This window comes from Vitis vinifera, chromosome 10, assembly GCF_030704535.1.
Source record: "Vitis vinifera cultivar Pinot Noir 40024 chromosome 10, ASM3070453v1".
NCBI lineage: Eukaryota > Viridiplantae > Streptophyta > Magnoliopsida > Vitales > Vitaceae > Vitis > Vitis vinifera.
The window spans coordinates 14,546,543-14,555,109 of NC_081814.1; the positions used below are offsets into that span (position 1 = coordinate 14,546,543).

Consider the following 8,567-nt stretch of genomic DNA (forward strand, 5'->3'; position numbering starts at 1 on the left):
GCAACTAGAGCAATACATAGTATGAAACATGAGAAAAGAAGGTAATGGAGAGAGAGTTAGAGAGCAAGAAAATATAAGAAAGGTCATAAATCATACCTCAATGTTCACATTAGAATTAGAACTCAAATAGTTAGAAGAAAATTAAGGTTGATTTTGAGTTGAATTCTAGCTTATTTTTCGGGTTTTTTTTATGAAGTAAGTCATGCAGGGTTTTGAAGCTTGATAAGAAGTGCAACATTTCAAATGATATATTAATTAAAGTTGAAACAAGGAAGTTATGACTATTTGAAGCAAGGTTACATAGGATAAAAATCCGATTTGAACTTATTCAAAGCTAGACAACTCAAAACCATACTCAAGATAAAGATAGGAGTTTTTGGCAGGAGTTGAGTTTGAAAACCATGGTGATTTCAAACTCATTTTGATCTAGACCTAGAAAAGCAAAATTTTTATAGAAGTGGAGTTAAAAATCCATCATAAGTTCAAACTGAAATACAATTAAACTCCCAAAAAATTTGCCTTTTTTAGTTCAAAAAATTTTGCATTCCCATTTTGAAATCAAACTCTACCGCAACTTCAATTTGTGCACTTTCAAGCTTTGAAACTTCAATCTTTGTGCATCCCAAGAGTCCAACTAAGCCCAGAAAAAGATTGAATGGTCCAAGATTTGGAGATTTAATGTTCTTTTTTGGAATTTCATGTAATATTAGGAACTTTTTGCCAATATGGTTATACCATATGACTAGTTTGTTCTCATTTTGTTTCATGGTTAATGCAAATCTTTAGAATACTTCTTTTATATTTTTGTGAGAAAACATCAAAGACTTTCAAGGTTTGCTTTGTTTATGCCATTTAATTTTTGGTTTTAATTTCCTTAAATTCAAGAATGATGTTTTTAACTTTCTCTATGGTTTGTGTGAGTGACAACACTGCCATGAGAAGCTAGTGTCATCTTGTGATGTGAAGCTTGACAACCTAACAATTAGAAATAGAAAGAGGACAATGGGAAAATGGAATTAGTAATGACAATAATGAAGGTTTAATGTAAAAATGTTAAAAATTATATACTCTTCAAGTTAGTTTGAACTAGGAGATGACATATTAGATCACTATTGGATGTTAGAGATTCTTTGCACAGCTTGATTCCTAGGTATCATGATTATCTCTTCTATTATACCTAACCTATGAAAAATCTACACTAATAAGGTTTGAAAATTTGAAACCTAAGCCTAAACCTAAAATTAATTTCAATTTAATTATCTAATGGAAATTAAGTATAAGGATTAATGTTAACTTATGGTTTGGATGCAACTTTGAACTATAAAACATAGGTCAATCCCATTTGACCATTGAACCTTAAATCTAATATCCTAATAAATGAACAAGCCTTCTTTGCCCTAAGGTTTTATTCCCAAAGTTGGATTGTAGAACCCCTAATCTTCAATTGATAGGCTACAAACCTTTAAGTATGTTGCCAAGTTATTTAGATTTTTTTAGTAATTTAAAATTTGCAAAAAAAAAAATGCATACATATATATATATATATATCATTTTTTATTTATAATATAGGTAACAAAAAAAATAATAAATCAATTAATTTTGACCTAGTTTTGGTAATTTTTTAAGCCAATTCTTAAGGATGATACTCAGAGTACTGTAAAAGTCTCATGACTCTATCCAATTTTTCTTAACCAAGGTTGCTATGTGAAAAGACTTAAGTGGTGTTTGTTTTTTTAACTTAAATCTAAATAGAACTTTAATGTTTAATAGTGTTAAGCATTAGGTTGTTTGTTTTTGTAATATTTTATTTCTATTAGGTATTAAAAAGTAAAGAAAATCAACATATTGTTTTTTCCATTTAAAAAAAGTTAAATATTTTATTTATTTTTTATTTAACAAAAAGTTTATAATAAGTCATAAAAAAGTAGAGAAACAAACAACTTAAAAGTCTTACAGCAAATTGCTTTCAATAAAAAAGCTTAAAAAACAATCTTCCTCTTAATATTTTGGATGATAGAAAAGAGCAAACACATACCTGAAAGCATTTGTTATTGCAATTCGCTTAACACTAAAGGCCCTTGAACCCCAATTTATAGTTGGCTAAGTTTAACCATACTAGCTGCTCTTGTTCAAAATGAAAAACCGAAAATTGATCTTAGTCTGAGTCAAGATCTATTGACTGATTTGATTGAGTTATTGACATTCAGTGATATATATGCTCTCCAACTGTCCCTTTGTGACTGTTCAACTTTTTTCATAGCTCCACCTTCTTCTTTAATAATGAGATTTCCTTGCTAGTTGGATCCAACCCCCCTTTTTTGACACATATCAGAGACTCCTTATAAAGACCAGTCTGCAATTCAGAAGATTAATTTACAAAATAACAGACATGAGGATGCTACTGCCAGTTCATCTCATCACAATCATCATCTCCTTAGTATTTATAGCATAGGAAGCAGGGGCATCTCCGACCAAGCTTGGCTGCCCAGAGAAATGTGGGAATATTACCATTCCATATCCGTTTGGGATGGGGAAAGACTGTTACCTCAATAGGGATTTTAAGATTACATGCAACTTGTCCTCCAATCCCCCTCGTCCTCTTCTTCTCCAAGAAGTTCAACTTTTGCAGATATCAGAAGACTCTGCGCATCAACGATATTGCTCGCCGTAGTTGTTTTAACAATCAATCAGGGGTGACTGATTCATTAAATGTAACATATAAACTACCTCATCATTTCAGTTACTCCCACACTCGGAATAAGTTCATAGCCATTGGGTGTGACATATTTGCTTTTATCATGGAGTATAATAGTACAACATATACAACGGGGTGTTCATCTCTTTGTCTCAATGATAAAAACATCTCTGGTGGTTTTCCTTCTTCTGCTTGCTCTGGCATTAGTTGCTGCAGGACTTATCTCCAAACGGACATTACATCGTTTAATCTGCGGATTCGCAGCATCAACATGATCACACCAGGCTGGACCTATGAGCCATGTAGCCTTGCTTTCATTGCAGAGAGGAACTTCTCCATAACGAAAACTTTTAACCTCTAGTAAATTTGAAAATAAATTGTATTTTGTCCCAGCAGCACTTGACCGGTCAGTTGGGGAAGTCTCTTGCCATGAAGCTATCAGAAGAAAAAACTATGCATGTGGCCAGAACACTGACTGCAACAACTCCATCCAGGGCCAGGGGTATAATTGTCACTGCTCTAAAGGCTACCAAGGGAACCCCTACCTTGCAAATGGCTGCCAAGGTACAATTTCTTCTCCTTTTCAACGTTCTATATTTATTTTTTTGCCACTCCCACGAGGTAAGTTCCTTGGTGCCATGCTGCAAGCTTTACTGCCACGCCAACTTACTCTTTCTTTTCTTTTCTTCTCAATCTTTGCTCCTGCAATATATGTCAACTTCACGAAAATCAATTGATAATTTTTGCTTCATGAAAATACTACTAAATATCAGCTTGTGTTATGTGCAAAGAAGGAATTATGGAAACCCTGGTTCTTTGATTATGAAAAAAGGACTTATCCTCTTATTTCTACATATCAGACCTCAGAGTCATAAGGCCATGGCAACTGTAATTATTATAGAATGATATGTTTCCTAAAGAATTTAAGGACTAAGCAAGCCTCTCAGCATAAATGATGAGATATAATTTTAGCTTATGAATTTATTACTAATATTTTTTTTTTCTTTTGTGCTCTCAAAAGATATTAATGAGTGCAACGACCCAAACAAAAATTTTTGCCACAAGATGGCTGTTTGCAGTAACATCCCTGGCAGTTACTCATGCACTTGCCCAGCTGGTTACCATGGAGATGGCAAGAAAAATGGAACTGGGTGCATACGTGGCAAGCATGGACATTTGCTACCACTGGTATTTTCTTTAGGTATGGAACTTTACCATTCTCCAACACCTAACACTCCAACCCCCTTCTCTGCACTACTTACTTTTGTGTCCGATGCAGGTGTGGGGATTACTGTTGTTCCCTTGATCCTAATTGCTACAGGCCTAAGGTTATACCGAGGACTTGAAAAAAGAGAGAAAAAGAAAAAAAACAGAACTTCTTCAAGAAGAACGGCGGTCTGCTATTGCAACAGCAAATTTCTTCAAGCAAAGAAAGTGTAGAAAAAACAAAACTATATTCGGTGGAAGAGCTGGAGAAAGCAACAGATAGTTGCAATTCAAGTCGAATCATTGGTAAGGGAGGCCTCGGCAGAGTGTTCAAAGGGATGCTATCAGATGGAAGCATTGTACCCATTAAGAAATCCAATACCATTGATGAAAAGCAATTGGCCCAGTTCGTAAATGAAGTTTTCATCACAGATCAACCATAGGCACATAGTAAGATTGTTAGGTTGTTGTCTCGAGACTGAAGTACCTTTGCTGGTTTATGAATATGTCTCCAATGGCACCCTCTCCCATCATCTTCATGATGAGGGCCATGTATCTACAATATCTTGGAAAAACCGGCTGCGAATTGCGAGTGAAATTGCTGGAGCCCTTGCTTATTTGCACTCATATGCTTCTATAGCCATCTATCATAGAGATATCAAGTCTAGCAACATATTGTTGGATGAAAACCTCCGGGCAGTAGTTTCTGACTTTGGACTTTCAAGGTCAATACCCCTTGACAAAACTCACTTAACTGCAATGGTACAAGGGACATTTGGTTACTTGGATCCTGATTACTTTCATTCAGGTCAATTTACAGAAAAAAGTGATGTATATGCCTTTGGCGTGGTTCTTGGTGAACTTCTGACAGGAGAACAAGCCATTTCCTTAGATAGATCTGAACAAGGTCTAGCAAATTATTTTCGAACAGCAATGAAACAAAATCGTCTGTTTGAAGACAACCAAGTTGTAAATGAAGGACAGAAGGAGGAGATTTTTGCTGTTGCTAAGCTTACTAAGAGATGCCTAAAGTTGAATGGGAAAAAAAGGCCATCCATGAAACAAGTTGAAATAGTCCTCCAACAATTGGGCAGATTTCAGGAGCCGTTTTCTGTTCAGAAGACAAGGATTCAGGAGCATTCATTGCAGCAGCAAACATGCCATGACTATTGCTCGGTAAGCGAAAGATCCCATTCCTATACATTTGGTCCAGTTACAGAAGAAATAGTTCAAGATGATGAGGTCTTGTTTTCTTAAGGAATACAGTATGGCAGCTTAAAGTTTCGGTTGAATACTAAACGGTTTTTTCAACCCATATGTGTCAGGATGTTGGGAAGTTAGACTCATTTAGAAAGGTTCAAATAATTAGAATTAAATTTGGTCCCTAAAAGTCGTGGAGGATATTTTATTTTGAGTGGTTGCTTTAGTTTCTGTTTTTGGGTAATTAAGTTCTATAAAGGTTTCTAAATTTTGTTATTAGCAGTTTATATTTTGCTGAGTGTAAATATTTGTAAATAAGAAATCATGTAATATTTGAATAAGAGAGTGGTGGAAGACATTAAATTTTAAATTCTTCTCAATTTTTATTTCCATTTATGTAATCGGTTGTGTTTGTCTTTCAACCCTATTACTTCAACAAGTTGCTATTAGAGCCATATGAAAAAACTGACAAGTAGGATGCATTTGTTTCAAGTTCCCCTAGTCAACAAAAACAATGATGGTTATTAGACTATTAGGATGAAGGTTTTGCTTGGGTCACAAGATGCATAAGAGATTGCAAAGAAAGGCTATAAATTTTTTGAGAGATAGAGGAAGAAAACTCTATCCAACAATGGATGAAGGTATTTTTGAGAAGATTTCTATTGTAACCACCTTCAAGGAAGCCTATGAGATATTATGAAGTACATATGAAAGAGTTGATAAGGTATGAAAAAATCGTCTTCAAACTCAAAGCGAGAATTTGAAGGCTTGAATATAAAAAAAATGGAATCAATCTTTGATTATTTTTATAGAGTATTGGTTATTGTGATTTTTTTAAAAATAAACATTGGAATTTTAAATGACTCATGTGATTGATAAAAAATATTTTGATTTTAAATTTGAAGTTTAATTACATTGTTGTATCTATTGAAGAAACTAGTGATTCAAATTCTATAACAATTGATCAACTTATGGGATCATTAATTACAAGCCCATGAGAGAGATTAAAAATGTATAACCAAGAAAAATTAGAACAAGTTCTTCAAACAAAACACTAACGAGAATTTGCTCTTTAACCCTAAGGTGAGAAAGAATAGAAAGAAATTATCTTATTATAGAGGAAGTTGTATCTTTGTGTTGCCTAGGAGCAGGTCAAGTCTATGTGACCAAGGCCAAAATAATCGATCAAGGACATGGTCATGGATGTGGCCAAGGACAATTTAGGAAGAGACACTTTCAATTGATCAAAAAAATGAAAGAGCAAGCCAAAATTCATATGCCTCAAGAGGACATGGGAGATGACACAACTCAAGGAAAAACAAGAAAGGAAGGTATATATGATAAATCTCATATTCAAAGTTATAACAGTTGAATTATGACCATTATGTTTATAAATGTAAAAGTGTCACTAACAATATCAAAGGACAAGTCAACTATATAGATATATATATTTTTTAAAGAAAGATTAAGCAAAACCTACTATATTGTTGGCTTTATAAAGGAAAAAGTGAAGAGAACACAGTGTCGAGACATGAGAGCAAACAATCATATGTGTACGTTCAAAAATATGTTTCTAGAGCTCAATGAATTGAAAAGTGGTCATGTTACTTTTAGATATGCATTCAAAATTTCAATAAAAGACAACGATAAAATCTTAATTTGTTTGAAAATTAAAAATAATATATTAAATTTGCATCAACTCTTAAAAAATGGCTATGATATTCATATGGAAAAATGAATGTTTCTAAATAAAATATCAACATGACAATTTAACTACTAGTGTACTTATGACAAAAAATATAATGTTTTTCTTAAACATTTAAAGAAAGGTCATGTTACTATTTTTTTTTTTCCTTTTCAAATAAGATTGCTAGGATCATGGGTCTTGAATACCAATACTAGTAGTGGTTGGAGGTTGAGTTGCTTTTAATTTCTTTTTAATTATAATAAGGATTAAAATATCAGAAATTACGAAAACATTGGATTTTATGACAATAATGAAAAAAATATTATAAAAAAATTACAAGAAATAATAAAATGAATAATAATAAACATAATAAAGTTTTTCTTATAAAAAACAATATATATAGAGCATAATTTGTTGAACAAAATTAGAACTTTACACAATTAAAATTACTTTAGTTATGAAAGTTTTATTTTAATATATCATATTTTGTATGGATGTATTAAAAAGTAAAAAATAAATAAAAGTTAAGGGCATCGTAGCATAACCATCGAGGCAAAGTTAGAACCTAAAAAGATCGAATGAATCGATATATAGACAAGTAAATCCCTTATGAATTCTAAGGTACTGCTTTGCCAAGTAGTTGAGAGGGCCTTCTTTTCACCCAGCATTGACCCTTCACATGGCGCAATAAATAGGGAGAAATGCAGAAATGTAGGGAAGAAATGTGATATAATTGAAAAATAGGCATATCGCGATAAAATGCGGAATTCGAATATTATCCGGAATTTCGCCAAAAACCATGTGTTTGGGGTTGGTGGTTGCTCCGGAGGTTGCAAGTTGAAGCCCGACTTGGGCTTGGGCTTTCTATGGCCATGCAACAGCAAGAATGGCCAAGGGACTCCAGCTAAACGAATAGGAGTGATTATTTTCATGGGAGTCCAGCTAAATAACTAGAAGTTCTTAGTTTCATTTTCCTTTACTTTGTTATCAAACTTAAATAAATAGTAAAAAGGTATATATTAAAAATAGGAAAATAAAAATTAAATTAAATTAATTTCATATATAATTGGGGTGAGACGTATAAGATAAGATAATACCCGAACCTGTCCTAAACCCGTCCCATGTTTAAAAAAAAATCCCAAACCTACACCCTAATTGGTTTACTTAAATTTCAAACTCTTCCCATTATGAGAGAGATGGGTCGGGTACCCGAAATAACAAGTCTCACTGCCATCCCTATACTTGATAAAGTCATTTTTCTTGTTTTATATTTTCAACATTTTAATTTTATTGCTATATTCAAATCCAATTTCTCATATAAAATAAAAGTATTTTAATTTTTTTTTTTTGATAACTCCTAACTTAAAAATAAAATAAGCAATCTAATTTTTTTTTTGTGGTTTAAACGAGAAATGAATTTACCATAGACTAATAAAGTTCTCACAAAAAATAATAATAATAATAATATGATTGAGACAATGATGAAAATGTCACTGTGATATTATGGTCACTTACCTACCCGTCATGCGTCTATTTGGAGACAATTACATGTACCTTAATAATCTGTCTAACATTTTAGCTTGAATTAAATTAATTTTAATTATTTTATTTTTCAAATTCTATTTAAGACATTATTACTAATATAAAAAGGCATTATGATAAACTTATTATTGAGTCTTTCTTTTGATACCTTGTTTAACAATTAAATATGAAAACTATAAATTATAAATACATTGTCGGCATTTTTAAATTTAAAGCTAAAAATACATACATATGTCA

The 8,567-nt window shown here is 32.4% G+C and overlaps 1 pseudogene; it reads left to right on the forward strand.

The window, feature by feature from the left end:
- The first annotated feature begins 2,917 nt into the window (after positions 1 to 2,917).
- Positions 2,918 to 5,158, forward strand: LOC100259375 (putative wall-associated receptor kinase-like 13; annotated as a pseudogene).
- Positions 5,159 to 8,567: the final 3,409 nt, after the last annotated feature.